Below are 19,090 nucleotides of genomic sequence, written 5' to 3' on the forward strand. Positions count from 1 at the left end.
CACTGGGAGCCGCAAAACCCTTTTGATATCTAAAATGAAGATAACACTGCATATATCCTTTTTTACCTTTAATGTATGTATGTATGTATGTATATATGTATGTATGTATGTATCTGTTTGTGTGTGTATATATAAAATAAAGGTAAACAAGGATATATGTAGTGTTATCTTCATTTTAGATGTCAAAACGGTCTCTCTCTGTCTCTCTCTCTTTCCTCTTTCCTTTCTCTTTCCTCTTTCCCCTCCCTCTTTCATCTCTCTCTCTCTCTTTCCTCTCCCTCTCTCTCTTTCTCTCTTTTTTCTCTTTCCTCTCCCTCTCTCTCTTTCTTTCTCTCTCTCTTTCTTTCTCTCTCTTTCCTCTCTCTTTTCCTCTGTTTCTCTCTCTTTCTCTTTCTCTCTCTCTCTTATGGCAGCATCGTTGGGAGTCCCCAGCACCCCCGGCCCGGCCTCCACCGCATCCTCAGCTGAACGGGCAGGGAGGGGGAGCAGGACGGGAGGCGGCGGCTCCGGTGGCGGCGGCAGCACAGCTGCATCGTCGAGGTCCCCACCACCCCCGGCCCAGTCGCCGCCCCTGCCGGGACTCTGCGCTGCCCGGCCTCGCCCTCCGTCCATCTGATGGAGCTGAGGTGGGGGCTGGTGCCACGCGGCCCCTGCCAGCCCCTCTGCCAGCCTGGCTGCTCCCCCCAGGCACCCCTCTTGTCCCGGTGCCCGGGGGCACCAGAAGGAAGAAGGAAAGGAGGAATGTGAAGAAACCGCTGTCGCCGCCCCAGCCGGGACTCCACGCTACCCAGCCTCGCCCTCTGCCTATCCGATGGAGCCATGGTGGGGGCTGGTGCCGCGCGGCCCCTGCCAGCCCCTCCACCAGCCTGGCTGCTGCCCCCCAGGCACCCCTCTTGTCGCTGCGCATGCACGAGCCACCTGGGGGGCAGGAGGAAGAAGGGGAGGAGGAAGAGGAGGGCAAGGAGATAGAGGAGCGGTTTCTCGGTTCCTAAGACCATCGGAAATACGTGTTTTCCGATGGTCTTAGGCGACCCCTGTGAAAGGGTCGTTCGATCCCCAAAGGGGTCCTGGCCCACAGGTTGAGAACCACTGAACTAGATGGTCCATCTGGGGGTGACAGGAGACAGTAACACCTGAAGTGTATTGCTTATGTCCAGTGTACTCCATAATCTTATTTTGTAGAACAGAATAGAGCTGGAAGGGACCTTGGAAGTCTTCTAGTCCAGCCCCCCATTCAAGCAGGAGAACCTATACTGTCTCATAAGGTGAATGTCTAGTCTTTTCTTTAAAATCTCCAGTGATGGAGTGCCCACGATTTCTGAAGGCAAGCTGTTCCACTGGTTAATTGTCCTCATTGTCAGGAAGTTTCTCCTTAATTCTCTCTTTGATCAGTTTCCAACCATTGTTTCTCGACCTTCCCTCTGGTCGCTTTGGTGAACAACCTGCCCCCCTCTGCATTGTGGCAGTCCCTCAGATACCGAAACATGGCTATCATATCTTTCCTATTTCTTCTTTCTTTAGACTAGTCAAACCAAGTCCTGGAATCGTTCTTCGTATGTTTTAGTCTCCAGGCCTTTGATCATCTTAGTTGCTTTTATCTGAATTTTTTCCAAACTCTCAACATCTTTTTTGTGATATGGTGACCAAAATTGGCTGCAGTATTCCAGGTGTGGTCTTACTAAGGTTTTATAAAGCAGTACTAATATTTCGCATGATCTTGATTCTCTGTTTATATAACCCAGGATTGTATTAGCTTTTTTAGCTGCTACTGCACACTGCTGGCTCACAGTCAAGTGATCGTCCACTAGGACTCCAAGGTCCCTTTCCCAGTTACTGGTTTTAAGCCAGGTATCACCAAATCTGTATTTGTACCTTTGGGTTTTCCTGCCTAAATGTAAGACTTTGCTTTTCTTCACACTAAAACTCATTTTGTTGGACAGGGCCCATTGTTCAAGTTTGTCAAGACCTTTTTGGATCCTGAGTTTTTCTTCTGGGGTATTGGCTACTCCTGTCAGTTGGTGTCATCTGCAAATTTTATGAGTTCCCCTTCAATTCCCTCATCTAAGTCATTTATGAAGATATAGAAGAGTACTGGCATAAGACAGAACCTTGTGGTACCCCACTGCTTACTTCTCTCCGTGTGGATGTAGTGCCATTGAGGACTACTCGTTGAGTACAGTTTGTCAGCCAGCTACAGATCCATCTGGTGATGATGTTGTCTATTCCACCTTTCCTAGTTTACCAAGGAGTAGGTTGTGGTCTACTTTGTCAAATGCCTTACTGAAATCTAAGTATACTACGTCCACTGCGTTTCACTGGTCTACTAGTTTAGTCACTTTATCGAAGAATGAGATAAGATTGGTTTGGCATGATCTGTTTTTAACAAACCCGTGCTGGCTACGAGTTATGACTTTGCTTGCTTCTAGTTGTTAACAGATCTGTTTTTTGATAATCTTTTCTAGGATCTTCCTAGGTATTGATGTTAAACTGATTGGTCTGTAGTTTCCTGAGTCTGTTTTTTCCCCCCTTTCTTGAAGATAGGGACCACATCAGCCCTTTTCCAACCCTCAGGTACTTCCCCTGTGCTCCAGGATTTATGAAAGATATGGTGCAGTGGTTCTCAAATAACATCTGCCAGCTCTTTCAAAACTCTGGGATGTAATCTGTCGGGTTCTGGTGATTTATATTCGTCAAGGTTGGATAGGTATTCTCTTACCATTTTTTTGCTTATTTTAATTTTTGTTTCTAGTATGTCTTTTGCAGTGGTTTCTTTGGTATGTTGGGCTATAGTTTCTGTTTGTGTGAAGACTGATGCAAAGTATAAGTTAAGCAGCTCTGCTTTCTCCCTGTTGCCTGACTTTTTTCTTATTGTCCTTGATTTCTGTTGCAAGCCTTTGTTTGTTTGAGCCTTTGATTTCCTGACTTTATCTTTGCATGTTTTGGCTGTCTGCTGCTAATCGGTCTGTTATGTGCCCCTCTTTCCATTTTTCCTATTTGTCCTTTTTGTCTTTCAGTTTGTTAGAGAGATCTTTGTGCAGCCATGCTGGTTTCTTCTTGGATTTCTTGTTTTTCTTTCTCAATGGTCTGGGCTTTTGTGATCGCATTTTTCAGGGTTTCCCACCCATCTTGGGTTGTTTTCCCCTTTAGGATTTTCATCCATGGGATCTTTCCTAGGTTCTCTCTGAGTTTGTTTAAGTCAGCTCTTTTGAAGTTTAAGACATTGGTTGAATTATTTTCTATTGCTAGTGTTTTCATTATATTAAATTCCAGTATGACGTGGTCACTTTCACCCAAGGTTCAGGCAATTTCAATTCCCTCTATCACTTCTTCTCTATTTATAAGGATTAAGTCCAGTATAGCTTTATGTCTAGTTCCCTCCTCCATCTTTGGGGTGACAAAGTTGTCGGCTAGGTTGGTTAGGAATCTGTTTGATCTTCTGCTCACTGCAGTTTATCTCCCAGTTGATATCTGGATAGTTGAAGTCTCCCATTACTAATGTGGTATACTTCCTACATGCATTTGTTAACTAGTTGGCAAAAAGTTCATCTATTTCTTCTGATTGGTTGGGTGGCCTGTAATATACAGCTGTGGTAATGTCACTTTTTTTCTCTTTTATATTGAGCCATATACATTCTGGAGAGATTTTATCTTTGATCATGTACATTTCTGCAGATATGTAGCATTCTCTTACATATAATGCAACTCCCTCCTCTTTTTGTAGACCTGTTTCTTTTGAACAATTTGTATCCATCCATCAGTACATTCCAGTCATGGGTTTCGTCCCACCAAGTTTCTGTTATGCCAACTATGTCATACCCTCCCTCGTGTACTATTGCTTCTAGTTAAGATGAAAGGTAGCTTCTCCCTGCCTGTTTGCACCCACACACAAACATAACTTGGGAGGGATCTCCCTCCAATGAGACCTTGGGGGAAGCCCCCAGTTGCAAGCTGGATTGACTTGCAAACTTGGAGAGCTGTGCGAAGGGGGTGCAAGCCCAGTTGGGATGCCAGGAGGGGGAGTGGAGGAAAGTGAAGAAGAGGAGGAGAAGGAAGTAGCAGCAGGAGGAAGAGGAAGCAGGACCAGGAAGAGGAGAAGGAGGAGGAGGAGGAGGCAGAAGAAGAGATAGCAGAAGGAGCAAGAGGAGGAAGGATGCAAAGCTCAACTATTGCAAGCCAGTTGCAAGCACAGTTGCCAGAGGACCTTTGTACTGGGCAAGTCGGCTTCTGCCCCGCCATTCTCCCATCCCAGCCCCAACCCCTGCAGACTTGCCGCATGCCTGGTGGTGGAAGACACGCCTTCAGCACACCTTCAGCTGCGAGACCCGGGGGTTGGGGACCCCTGATCTACATGAAGCTGCTGGGTGAGATCATCTGTCTCCATGGGAGCTTTGATTTCTAGCACCTTCTGTTTCTGGGATTTTACAATCTAATGTACTAGATGGGGTTTCATTGCCCCAGATCTGGTGTGAAACCTAGGGTTCCTAGGACTTGTAACTCCTGCTCAAGGGTTAGATGGCAGTTGTGAGTAGGGACTTTTGCACAACTTTATGTTGTGCACAGGCTGTCCCTATTCCTGGATCAGAAGGGTCTACTAGTGATCACTCATGCCCTAGTCACTTTCTGAATGCACCATTGTAATTAGTTCAACATGGGGCTGCCAGTGAAGATTATTTGGAAGCTTGAGCTGGTGATTAAAAGGACACATTATAACTCTGATGCACCAGCTGCATTGGCTGCCTGTTTATTTCAAGTCCAATTCAAGATGTTGTTTACCTTTAAAGACCTTCATGGAACAGAGCCAGGTTATTTAAAGGATCACCTCTTCTCAAATTGCATCTCCCTGTCCCCTCAGACCAAGCAAAAAAGGTATGTTGCAGGTCCTGACTGTCTACATTTGGCAGGATCCAGGAGAGAGAGTTTTTCTGCTGTGGTGCTTGCCTTGTGGAATATCATTCCTCCCAAGATGAGATTGTCTCCTTCTTTGGCAGCTATCTGGAGTCCCTCAGAACATGGCTGTGTTAACAGCTTGGGGTCTCAAGAAACTGGAGAATTACTAAGATGGCTACATCATTTCTAATATTGAAGATGCTCTCTGTTAGTCCTTTTTAATAATATTGATTTTTTATTATGGAAATTTTTAATGTTAATATATACTATTTATATATTGCCATCACTGCATCACAATTTTTTTCATATCAAAATGGTAGTCGCTTTAGCCCAGCTGCACCTGCTGTTAAACAGTTGCACAGCAGCAGCATTGCTGCCATCATTTTCCCCTGACTAACCAAATGAACCAGTTAGTTGCAGTTAATCATTCAGTTGAGCACAGGGCACCAAATAGCTTTTTCTACTTGCTCAACCAGGAGCAAACTGCAAATGGTCTGCTCCCAACTATTATCTGCAGCCTTCAAAAACATCTATCACTCCAACTGACAGTTCAGAAGGATCCCAAAGATCTTCCAAATTTTCTTCAGTCCGCAAGCCATGACCAACATACTTTGCTAATTACTATACTGTGTCTTTGTAACCAGTCATAAGAATCAAATCAGGCTATGAAATATCAGGAAAATTATCAGAGTGGAATTTTATATACTTATTTGAATAAATTTTCAAGTCACAATATAACTAAATATTATATATATTTAGTCACAAGTCACAATATAACTAAATATTATATATATTATATATAACTAAACATGTGAAAACATTTCTGCCTAAAGTGGCCAAAAAATTATTCCCCAAAATACCTCTAAAGCTTTCTGTAGCTTCTCCTCAAGCATTTTCTTCTCTTCCTGAAGGGACTGAATGTCTTCCTATAATGTCAATATCAATACCAATTTAAATTTACATTTAGATGTTTCATTTATATTCAGATTGCAAATTTAAAGATTTGCTTGCCCCTCCATATTATAAAGATATAAAAAATTCATTCAATTTTCCTAATACATCCTCAAGAATATAATTCAGTTGGTTACCAACCATTTATTGCTTGCTGAATTTTTAAATTCATATTTATCTGATATAAAATCAGAAAAACCTGACTGAAGGAATAAGCCCTCCTTCTGTGTTTTCAGCAGTATAATTTGTAACCCATCTTTAAGCAATTTCTTGAATTCTGTGTCCATCTTTCTTATCCTGAACTCTTACATTTTTCTTAAATCACTTGAAAAATAATCTTATCAATAGAAAAGGAACAAAATAATTTTATAAAATTTAACATTAAAAATTTATACAAATTTTAAATGAGATGACGTGTCTATAAAATATTTATTGACATATTTGTCCTTTACCTGAGCTTTAGTTAAATCATCTTTCATTTTTATATGTTCTTTTTCCTTTGCAAAACCAGACTCTGGTTTCTGTGTTCTATAATAAAAAATATAACACAAATTAATGATTAGACCATCATAGTATAGCAACTAGACTGCTAAGAGATCAAAAGGAAATGCTCACATAATAACTTCTCAATTTCCCTAGCAAAGTACAATAAGGTCTATAAATTGTGGTAATCTAGAATATGGTTTATATAATTTGAATTTAGCTTGTTATTTGAAGCTAGGCATTACATTCAATCATTACAGTTATGACTGGTGTGATATGGCTCCACAAATGTAAAACCCAATCTATGCATACTGTATAGTGTGAACGCTTTTCAAAATATAAAATATATTCAGTAATGGGTTTTTAAAATGTTCAGTATAACTAGTTCAAACTAGTTCAACTAGCCAAAGCATAAAGTGCTGCTTGTTAACATATTTAAATCACTCATAAATAGTCAAGTACAGTTGTATATTCATATATTTACATTCATAAAGAGACAGAAAGAAAAAGCTACACAAAGTAAAACAACAACATTTACAACAGCACTTTATGCTTTGGCTAGTTGAACTATTATTTAGCACTCTGATTTAGCATAAGAAAGCATAAGAAATTTTGGTAGCACAAGGAACCTATTTTAAATTTTTCAACTGGTATATCTACTTTTAGTTTTCTGAAAAGAGTAAGTAATCTATGCTCTGATGATATTCTAGTTGAATCATTGCAATATTTGGACAGTTAATAGCAGAATAATAGAGCTGGAACTAATCTTGGAGCGCTTCTAATCTAACCTCCTGCTCAAGTAGGACACCTATACCATTTCAGACAAATGGCTGCCCAGTCTCTTCTTAAAAACCTCCAGTGATGGAGCATCCACAACTTCTGGAGGCAGGCTGTTTATTGTTCACAGTCAGGAAATTTCTCCATAGTTATAGGTTGCTTCTCTCCTTGATTAGTTTCTATCCGTTGCTTCTTGTCCTGTCTTCAGGTGCTTTGGGGAATATGTTGACCCACTCTTCTTTGTGATATCCCCTTAGATATTGGAACACTGTTATAATGTCACCCCTAGTATCTGTTTTCATTAAACTAGATGGGGCGTTGTCTTACCTGAACGCCGTTTCTCAGCATGATGATGGATAATCCACGGATGGGTTTCCTGCTGTCCTTTTACCCAATAGACTAAGTCTGATAGTTTGCCCCGCCTCCTGCTGGGCTAGGCTGACCCAGTTCCGACGAAGGTCACCCCTGACACAAGACCTGACGGAGACTAAGGGGTGGGTGTGGATTATCCATCCTCACGCTGAGAAAAGGTGTTCAGGTAAGACAACGCCCCTTCTCCAGCATGAGGATGGATAATCCACGGATGGGACATACCAAAGCCTGCCCTGGCCCTATGGGAGGGAAATAGTCAGGGCATGTGTCCCACTGGACGATACCACTCGTTATAACACCCTCCAGCCAAAAGAGGCGTCTGCAGAGGCAAATTTATCAATTTTGTAGTGTCTTATAAACGGAGAGGGCGACAACCAAGTCGCTGCCTGACAAATCTTGTCAATGGGTGCTTGAGTCGCCCAAGCCACTGAGGTTGCAGCACTGCGGGTGGAATGAGCAGTGATACGGTTAGGGATGGATAAGGATTGGGATTGGTTTGTCCTTGCAATGCAAGCCTTGATCCACCTGCCTATGGTCGACGACGAGATCTTCTGCCCCATGGAGGATGGCTGGAAGGAGATGAAAAGTGCTTCTGATTTGCGGAAGACAAAAATCCGCTTGATGTAATGTTTCAAGGCCCTGCACACATCCAGGGTGTGCCACTGGCGCTCCAAGTCGTGAGACGGTTGATGGCAAAAGTTCGGTAGTATGAGTTCTTGTGATCTATGGAATAAAGTGTTTACCTTTGGAACAAACGATGGATCCAGTCTAAGGATCACACTGTCTTTACAAAAGATGCATAGGTCCTCCCTAACAGAGAGCGCTGCCAGTTCGGAAATGCGCCTGGCTGATGTCACTACCACTAGAAAGGCTACTTTTATAGGCAAGAGTCTTAAATCACAGGCCCTAATGGGCTCGAACAGTGTTGTGGTAAGAGCCTGTAACACCCATGACAGATCCCACGAGGGGTATCTATGGACTGTAGGCAGTTTAGTGTTGGTCGCTCCCTTAATGAAGGAACGGACCATCGGGTGATGAGCTAAAGAAGATGAATCGTCGCACGACAGCACCGTAGCCAGGGCTGCCACTTGCCTTTTGATGGTATTTGGCGATAAACCTTTGTCGAGTCCCTCTAGCAAATACTCTAAGATTCTAGAGATAGTGATAAATGAAATATCAATTTGATTTCTGGTACACCAGACGGAGAAGTTCTTCCAAGTGGAGTCATAAATTCTATTGGTAGACGGATGTCTGGATGCCTGGATCATGTTGATCACCCTCGTTGGATAGGATTCCTGAGTCAGACGTTGCCGCTCAAGTGCCAGGCGGATCTGAATGTTGAAGGGCTCCCTGACTGAGGGCAATGCGATCTGGAGGGATCCTCCACAGGGAAGAGATGGAAAGGCTCACGAGGTCGGCAAACCACGGACATCTTGGCCACTGTGGAGCAACTAGTATGATCTCTACCCTTTCCTGTAATAGCTTGCGTATGACCGCTGGCATTAGAGGAAGAGGGGGGAATGCGTATAGAAGGTCCCTGGGCCATGGGCTGTGTAGGGCGTCCACTCCCTCCGCCCCCGGAGACGGAAAGCGGGAGAAAAATCTCGGAAACTGGGAATTCGCCGGAGACGCAAACAGATCCAGTATCGGGTGACCGAACCTTTTCGCTATCTCCGTGAATAGTTATGGATGCAGGCGCCACTCAGAATGGTCCACCGTTGCTCTGCTCAAGGCATCTACCTGCTTGTTTGTTTCTCCCGAAATGTGTTCCGCTCTGAGGGAGGAGAGGAGAAATTTGGATCAGGGCCAATGGGCATGTTAGGCCTCTGCCTGGTCTCAGCGTCTGGGGACAATGATCTTTGGGCTTGAAATGAAGTTGTTAGTTGAGGACCGAAAAGGGAGCCCTCGGATGTAGCTGCAGAAGCGAGAGGAATGTCCCTTGGAGTTTCTTTTTGGGCCTTGGAAAATTGTTTCTCCAAGGCCATGTGTCTTCTGGTGGTCTGCTTTTCCACCGCTTTGGATGGAGCCTTGCTAGAAATAGCCTTAGCCTTTGCCTTTAGTTTCCCCGCTGCCTCCAATTTGGAGGATTTGCGCTTCTTTGTGCTTGGAGAGGTGGTAGTAGTTAGCGCAATCTGGGGTTGTTGGTCTTCTGCCATGTTGTTGGAGATCCTTCAGTACAGGACTGAGGATGGATCTCAAATTAGGAGCTGGGTTCTGGCTGGTTATCTTCTAAACACTGGTAAAACCAGTATGAGCTCCTGATGAGTTTACTGTGAAACACAGTGTATTAGATGTGAGTCGATAGGGTCTGCCTCAAAAATCCTATGCTGAACTGGCCAAATGATAGTTGATTGGAGGTTTGAGATGTCAAGCAAGGCTTGTAATGGGAGAGAATGGTTGAATTCTCCAGGAACAGAAAATTGCCAGAGGCAATGTCAAGGTAGTTGTCAGGGCTATTTATTTTTCTGAACAACGTTATACCAGTTTAAACGTTGAGACACCTCAGGCCCTGGAAGGCTATGACTGAGGCCAGAAGAAAAACGGTGCCAAAAGAACACGATCCAAAATGGTGGCCGTCAATGAGGCAGCAGACCCACCCCTCTGATGAGATAGGGCAAGAGAGCAAAAAAACACTAAATTCAGCGTTCCTCGTAGATGCAGACCCCCGGGTGCAATTTAAGCTCTTTCTCCAGCTCTCTGCTTCCTCTGAAAACTTTTAACAGGCTCGGTACTTTCTCTGAGGAAAGAGCAGCTGCCTCGCAGTTTTAAAATGGCGGCTGCTGTCAAAGCGACGAGCCGGAGAACGTTAATTATCTTCGGGCCAAAGCCCAGCTGGTCCGCGGTGAGTCCAGAGCTCCGCGGGAGGCCCACTGAACAGCTGAGCCGATTAGCTCCGCCACGGCTCAGCTGAGCTGCTCTGAAGGGTCGTAACTCAGCCTGGTAATTACCTCTCGGCAGCTCAAGCAGATAAGGGAATAGACACAAGAGTTTGAGGAATTTTTTGAAAGAAGCCAATGTTGGAAGGGAATCGAAAAGGGGTTGAGAGAAATAGATAATCTACAGATGTACAACCTGCTATGATGAACCAACGCGTCCTGCTGGGTACAAGACTAAATCGGAACTGGGTCAGCCTAGCCCAGCAGGAGGCGTGGCAAACTCTCAGACTTAGTCTATTGGGTAAAAGGACAGCAGGAAACCCATCTGTGGATTATCCATCCACATGCTGGAGAATAATTTATTTCCTGCAACCGTTCTTTATGTTTTAGCCTTAAGTCCCCTAATCATCTTTGTTGCTTTTCTCTGCACTCTTTCTAGAGTCTCAACATCTTTTTTATATTGTGGTGATCAAAACTGAACACTGTATCCTAAGTTAGTCTTTCTAAAGCAATAAAAAGCTGCAGTTAATTCAAAATATACAGCAGTCAGAATTTTAAATAAGATAATTTATTGAGGGAACCTCATTCTAGTTTTAAGGATTTTTTATTAGTTATTGAGTCATTTCAAAACCAATATAAAATGCCAGTTTTCACTGTTAACATGTTTGTGTATTCTGATCCTTATCCCTAAAGACCACTATTTTTGGCTAAATTAAGAGATTTATGATCTACCACTAAAATCTACCACTTGTCAGAGTGGTTTCACCTTCCAAACTTCAGTGGAGAGCAACATGACCTGTAAGGTACTAAATTCTCATTACTCTTAATTATAACTTGTATAATATTAACAATGGCATACAGTTTTCAGATAACTTCAAATAAAGTAACAAATAAATAAGAAATATATAATATGCCAATAATTAAGATAGTTATTTTAAATTAATAAAAATACAAATTTCATTAGTGTTCTCAACATTATAGCACAATTTTTATAAAATTAACTAGTCTATGTATTCATTTTTCTTACACTTGGGCCTTTTCTGAAGGAACTTGTGGTTTCTCTTCAATTTTCACCTTCTCCAGTTTTGGTAATATTTTTTTTCTTGTCTCTGATATTCCTTTATCTTGCTGTCAATAAGCATTCAAGAAAGTGAGCAACAGTTCTGTATTATACAGTTTCTTGTACAGCTGTATTTAATAGTGTATTTATCAAATGACAATAGCACTATTTCTAATACATTTGTCAAAATCAGTACATCTCACTTTTCCCTTGATAATATAACCTCCAAGGAGGTTATTTAAATTAAATAAAAACTAATTCCAATTTTTATTCACAATTCTCGGAAACAGAAGGGCAGGTTAAATTTGGCTTAAACTAACTTCACACCTTGTGGACTCCAAAAATAGACACAGGACAAGACCATGTGAATGAACCTGCATTGGCCACAAAGGACCACTGAAAGAACTACTGCCACTTTGGTCTAGTATTGTTATTACTGATTATGCTTATTTGATACCTATGGGTATTGATACTTCTCTCTGCCTTGTAGGTCAACTATGACTTACTTCATGGAACTGGGGAATTCAGACTGAGGAAAAACTGAGGGCTGGGGTAGAGCTTCACTGGCACCATTGGTGGATCACTTGGCACTGTATTAAGTGCAACAAATGGACTCGACGTAACCTTTGCCTTGCCAGCATGACTGGGTCAGAACAATTTATCTGGAAACAGTTTGATTGTCTTGGACCTGAGGAAGTGGACAGGGTCCTCAATACTGAGTTCAATCACTGCCAATTAGAATCTTCTCTGCCATGGCTGCAATCCTTAAGAAAATCTTATCCCTGAAGTCCTCCTGACTTTCAACAAGAGAAGACCTGACTCTTCCTGTTAATTTGGGGCCCCGATGAGGGAATTTCACGCCAAAGAGACTGATCAACTAATAATAGTTCCCACCTTCCCCATCTCTATATATTCTCCTCCCTTCCTTGCCATTTGTAGTTACAGTATAACTTATATTTTATTGTAATTCAATGTGACTTTATATACTTATGAATATAGATATTCATATTTATAATGAATATAAATATTCATATTTATAATGAATATAAATATTCATATTTATGATGAATATAAATATTCATTTAAACCGCCCAGAGTCATGTGTCATGAATAGCGAGTAGGTGATGAGATGGATTTATTTAAATAAATAAAAAAAATAAAATAAAATAAATAAATAAATAATTTTTAAAAAAGATTTAGGGGGTCAGAGCTTTTTGAATCTCTCTAATGGAACCCCTTATCAGTTGGTGTTTGAATTGGAGATATTACTTTTTCTTTCTGTGCTTCTGCACAATCCTTTCAGGGAATCCTAATATGAAGTCATTCTTTCACTGGACTTCAATTTCTTTTTTTTCTTTTTTTTACTCTCTGATGTACCTTAACCTTTACCATTTTCAATCAATTCTTTTTTTATAGGTGGTATCAATAAATTCTCATTAGTCCTTTTTATATCTGGAATAACTTATTTTATAGATTTATTACTTTATAATCTGCTATAATTATGCTCCTATTTGCTCCTCAGTATTAATCCTCCCACTCTTAAACATCCCAGGAAGAGAATCTAATGTTACAAGTGTAGGTTTGTATTTCTAGATTTAACATGCTGGCATTTTCATCAAATACAAAAACTCCTATGAGTTCCCATATGAAGAGAAACCAAGTATAACTAAGAGAGAAGAAGAGGAGTAATTTAGTCCCCATACAGTCTTAAGCTGACCAGAAAGAAATCTGAATATGACACAGAGTCTTTGATTAAATTCTCAATCTTTAAATCAAGCTTCAGTTGCTCTAAGATGAAAACTAGATCAGTGTGAATTCATTAAACCAGTAAGGATCAATATCAGTTAGGACAAGCCCACAGTTGTCATGGAGGCCAGAAATTTCTGATTCATTCATCATCTCAAGGAAATAGAAATTGATGCTGCCAGCATTAATAGCATGAAGGACTCAATCAAGTCAAAAACGAGGGTAAGAAAAATAGATAGTAACACTATGTAACACTAGGTAGATTAGGTGAATAATAAATTAATAGAATCAATACATTGTCCATAAAGCTCAATTCAGTATAGACACTTACCCATAGTCCTCTGAGAGCCAATTTGGACAGAGGAATAACCCTCTCTATTCTTTTAGCAACACAAATTAGATGTGCTCATTTCTCCAGAAAAAATAATAAAGGAATACCATCTTAATACAAATAGATCTGACATATCTTTATCCAACAAAATAGTGTTGATAGCCTCAGAAAAAAGCTAATAGATTAGAAGAAGGTATCAGCATCAAACTGTTGCCTTAATCAGGTCCATAGTACAATTCTTATTCTATGCATATTCTCAGAAATAAAACTCTTTATGTTAAATAAAGTTTGTTGCTCTTAAATGTATTATAATATTTGAAGCTTCAGTTCTATTAATAAAATTGTATTTAATTCAAAGATACCTCTGAAGCTTTCATTTTTTGAAGTTCATCCTCCATTATTTCTTTTTCTTCTGTTAGATGTCGAAATTCGTGCTGAATTTTCTGTAATTTCTAATATAAAAAAAAGCAAGAGTCAAGAAAAACTAGGTACTTCCAAATATTTGGGACCTCAAAAGAAATCTTGTCCCTCCTTTGGAAAGAATTATATAAGAGAGTGTTACAAATGTAGATGAAGTAAAGGATAGTATAAAATGGTATAGAACATTTTTTGTGAATATAGAGTAAAAATAGTTGTGTTAACATGTGTTAAGTTTGATATATGTTAGAAGACAAGCATGCATGAGAATGAACAGAATATTATGTGAGCAGCTCAACATTGAACAGAGCAAAAATATGTAATACCAATTAATTGATTGTATACAATCAAACCCTTGTATGTATACAGGTTATATGTATGCAGAATATCATTATTTTTCGGTACACCCATTGCTTGTTTAGCAATTACATTCTGTACCAGTGACTTGATCATTAAGCATAATGGTTGTTAAATGAGCATATTGACTAAGGGAAATATGCTGCAAAGATCACTGATTGCTGCCATCTCATTCAGATAAAATTCTCTCCTTGATGTCTTGTGCCTGATCTGTCCCTCCCTCCCTCCTTACTTTTTGTTGTTGTTGTTGTCTTTTTGCAGGGAATAATTGCTTCAAAAAGCTATATCTTCCTAAGTTGCTTTTCTCCACAGACACCACTTCCCAAAATATGTAACTGCAAGTTAAGCTCAACTACAGCTTTTATTACTTGATTAGAACCCTCTGGTCAGTTGCTTTGTTGTGTGAAATTGATCACACATTAATCAGTTTCACCCTGATGCTTTTGTTGTCAAGCATATAAAATTTGGTTATAAATGCATGCATTGGTCAGAAAGTGATTTTTTATTACTTTTCATTACTGTTGTATTTGTGAATGGTCACTAACCGAGATAGTTGCTAGCCAAGCAGTGGCTGCATCATTGAATTTTGTTCAAATTGTTAATTAAAGAATTGAAAGAAGAATAAAAAATATTACTTACACCTTCCAGCACATCCTGTTCATTTACAACTCTAAAAAATATAAATATTTTATTGATTTTTCCTTTTATTCTTTCAGTAATTTCTAAATAAACTGAACATTTATTTAGAGAATTTATACTCTACCTTTCTGTTAGCACAATATTCTAGTTGTCTTACAATAAGATAGAGTACAATTTTAAATTAATTCAATTAAAATCAAAATTAAAGTAGTCATTTAAATAGCTAAAAGCTTAAAAAATGTACTATTTTTATCATATTCCTAAATGCTGGGAAACTGGGAATCAAATGAATCTCCTTTTGGAAACCAAATGGGAGAAGGCCATCTTCCAATGTCCTCTACTATAAATGTGGGCATGCTCAGAAGGACCTCAGAATAGAATGGCATTCTTTATTGGCCAAGTGTGGTTGGACACACAAGGAATTTATCTCCGATGCGGAAACTCTCAGTGTACATACAAGTAATAGTGACAAATCATGATTATAAACAACATAAAAATACATTCATCATAAATCATAAAATACAACACTTCATCATAAATTATAAGAGGCAACACTTAGTGATAGTCATAGGATACTAGCTAAGCAAACAACATAAATCATACAACATAATTCACAATTATGAAGATCAATTATGAAGCACAATTCACCAGATTTATTAGGCATAGAGGGAGAGTTGTCCAGTAGACAATCAGAATCAAAGACATTAAAAGCTTGAAATGTCAACACCAGCATCTTAGATTGTAGTTCAATCATAACACATTCCCTGTGTTGTGTAGCAATCAACAGCCTAGTTCTTGAATTTTTTACCCTATTGCAATTTATGGATACATTTCAAAACTATTTCATGTGAAGTGAATTAATAAATAGGCAAGCTACAACCAAACTATCATTGTGACTAAGCAGTCACTAAGTTCAGTAAAAATGTAAATGTAAACTTAAAAACAGCCAAAAACCAATACCTAAATTTGAGAGAACTCAGGAAAGGTTATACTCCTCTTTATCATTTGGGCAGTGATAGCTAGGACTTAAAAAGCATGTGTCAAGGTAGGATTTCCAGTTTGATGTCACGGTGTACCAGTGCAGGAAGATGGAGTTCCGCCTTCCACATTCGATTTTGCCCCGCTGGGTCAAAAGTCACCCCGAAGAGGCAAGGGTCAAAAGTCACCCCGAAGAGGCAACAAAGGAGGGGACCCTTGTCGATCACGGAGGGGTGGCGGCCCTTCCGCTGGATCCGAGGAAGCCCTCCAAACCGACCGGGGAAAGACTGGCTACATTTGTGTGGCCAGTCAGAAGCTGCTGACAACTGAAGACAAGCACTAACTAGCAATCTATGGGCAACGTGGATAGAACTGGGTGAGACGTTATCCTCTTTTTATGGCCCTAACACTATTTTCCTGGAAAAAAAGAATGCCCAAAGCAAAGAATCCTCCCCGATGAGAGAGGGAAGGGAAGTTATTGTCCTGTTCCCTCAGGAAAAGAAAAGTGGCAAATTAATTGCCTTGGGGGAAAACAGTGGAAAATACAAGATCAATTTGGAACTAATACAGATCTATAGCTTTGAAATTTGGGGACTAAAAGTATCTTTGAGACTTTTTTAAGAAAAATTATTTGAAAGTTTGCAAAATAAGCTTGGATTTTCAAAGCTGGAAGACAGTGTCAACGACATTTAGTAGAGAATTATGGCACTACAATTTATTATGCTTAAGGGAAACTTGGCTTGAAGCCCAGACTCAGATAAGACTCTTTGTTGTTCCTGGACACTTTCACTTTTGCAGACTGCAGCTGGGAAAGGGAAAGGGAAAAACAAAAACTCTTGGGCTGCTTTTCTGAGTTGGGGACCCTATTGAATTATAAAGACTACATACAAAAACAAAATGAGTGTTTCATATTCAGCCTTAAATGGTAAAAAAAATCATCTTCAACACCTGTCTCCAAAGCTCTCAACAAGAAAATGTTAATGAATCTCAGAAAGAAATTCTTTCCATGTTGAAATCAATCCAAGAAACAATTGTTTTATTTCAGAATGAGACTAAAATAATACAAATGAGATAAAAGAACAATTTTCTAACTTAAACTTACAAATCCAGACAATGACTGCAATCCAATAACCCAGAAAACAGAAGGAAAATTAGAAGAAATGGATCCAAAGATGGAGGACCTAAAGGAAGGAATTAACAGGCAGATAAAGACAAATGAAAAATCAGAAGATGCAGTGATAACACCGGATATGGAAAAGACATCATACTTGTCAAGATCTCAGAACACATTTGAGGATAAGAAAGAAGAGCTGATCAAATGGATGATAAAGCTGTTAAGAGAAATGCTGAATATTGACAAACAAGAAATGAAAAAGGAAAAACTGAAGGAGAAGGATGGAAGCTGTTTAATGAATATAAATGGGTTGAGCATTCTTCCAAAAAAACTTCAACCAAATTCTTTTCTTCATTCCAAACAATATATACAAAACAGAGGAATAACTACTTGATGATTTAAATGTACTGACTTGGAAAATTATTTGGCAAAGGAAGAAAGCTAGAGTAAGCCTGAAAAAAATGAGGTTCTGTCCTATTAGATGGGATATTATACTACTAAACCAGTGGTTCTCAACCTGTGGGTCGGGACCCCATTTGGGGTCGATCGACCATTTCATGGGGGTCGTCAAGCAAGGCTGTCCGCCATTTTTTTTGTCCGCCATTTTTTCCCCCTTTTCCGGTGGGTGCCTTACCTCCCTTGGGCTGGGCCAGCTGGTGGTCGGCCTGCTCTGTTCTCTGCTGCTTGCCAGCTACGCCTCGGCCGGCGCAGGGGGCGGAACCACGCATGCGCGGCGCTCCCGGGCAGGGAAAGTCCTCGACTTACGACCAGTTGGGTAGTCCTCGACTTACGACCGGTTTAGTCCTTGACTTACAACCGGTTTAGTCCTCGACTTACGACCGGTTTAGTCCTCGACTTACGACCGGTTGGGGTCGCGGCATTAAAAAGGTTGAGAACCACTGTACTAAACAGTTGTTTGAATATGGCTAAGAAAATAGATAACTATCAGAAATAAAAGTATTATTATAACTAGAAGGATAGGATTTGTAACTAGAATATTATACTTTGTTATGAGATGAGAAATATGAAAATTTGAAAAGGGGATGAATAAAGGAATTTTTGGCTACCCAAATATAATTTATTATGAGAAAATTATAAGCGATAGAGATATTTTGAACACTGATGGGAAATTAAAATTTTTAAAAACAGGATATTGATTGAATAAATGGATTTTAAGTACAAATGCAATTGAGATATATTTTGGCTAGAAAAGATATTATATATTGATACTATTGATATTATGTATAATACCAGAAAAATGTGATGAAGATGTCATATTTAATTGTACATGTATTAACAGTAACAAGAAGTGTATTTGCCCAGTATGGAAAAATGCATACTACTGGAAGAAGAGAGGACCAAGGAAGTACTGGATGAGGTAGTATTGGACTAAACCAGGGATCGGCAACCCACGACTTCAGAGCTGCATGCAGCTCTTTATCCCTCTGCTTCAGCTCCCCGTCCTCCACTGCTGTGTGCAGTCCCACAAACAAAAGAAGTTTGTGGAACTAAAAAAAAAAGTTCAATCAATCAATTCCAACTTCTCGTGGAAAAAAAAGATCTTGTGAAGTTGGAATTGATTGATTGAATTTTTTTTTTAGTCCCACAAACTTCTTTTTTTAATTAGCAGGTCTATCTTCTAATGCATGGGTGTCAAACTCGCTGTGTCATGTGATGTGTTGTGACATATCACAACTTTTTTTCGCATTGCCGGAGCTGTAGGGTGTGCAACCGCCGCATGATGCAACTGGCCGATGGGCCGGCAGTTTGACACCCCTGTTCTAATGTTTCTATGATTTAAAATAAATCACAATTCTTTAGTGAGAGACATTGAGGTTTGGCCAGGAGAGTTAGGGTAAATTGAGCAGAAAGCAATGATATTACTATAACTTGTATGTTCAATATAATATATATATTGTAATTATAAATATTACACACACATACACACATATATTATATATAATGTTCAGATAGACAGAAAGACAGATATAATTATTCTCTATAAGTTCCTTACTTCTGCACATTACTTTGTGAAATTTTGTAAGTTTCTTTTCTAAGAACCGCTTAATTATTTGTGCCATGTCACATAAACTACCCCAAAA

The 19,090-nt window shown here is 39.9% G+C and overlaps 2 pseudogenes; both read right to left on the reverse strand.

The window, feature by feature from the left end:
* Window positions 1–2,719, reverse strand: part of LOC114922319 — a 25,606-nt pseudogene extending 22,887 nt beyond the window's left edge.
* Window positions 2,720–11,369: 8,650 nt separating this feature from the next.
* LOC114922320 overlaps window positions 11,370–19,090 on the reverse strand; it is a 29,234-nt pseudogene continuing 21,513 nt past the window's right edge.

This window comes from Protobothrops mucrosquamatus, unplaced genomic scaffold (genome assembly GCF_001527695.2).
Source record: "Protobothrops mucrosquamatus isolate PMUCROS unplaced genomic scaffold, P.Mucros_1.0 scaffold61, whole genome shotgun sequence".
Classification (NCBI taxonomy): domain Eukaryota; kingdom Metazoa; phylum Chordata; class Lepidosauria; order Squamata; family Viperidae; genus Protobothrops; species Protobothrops mucrosquamatus.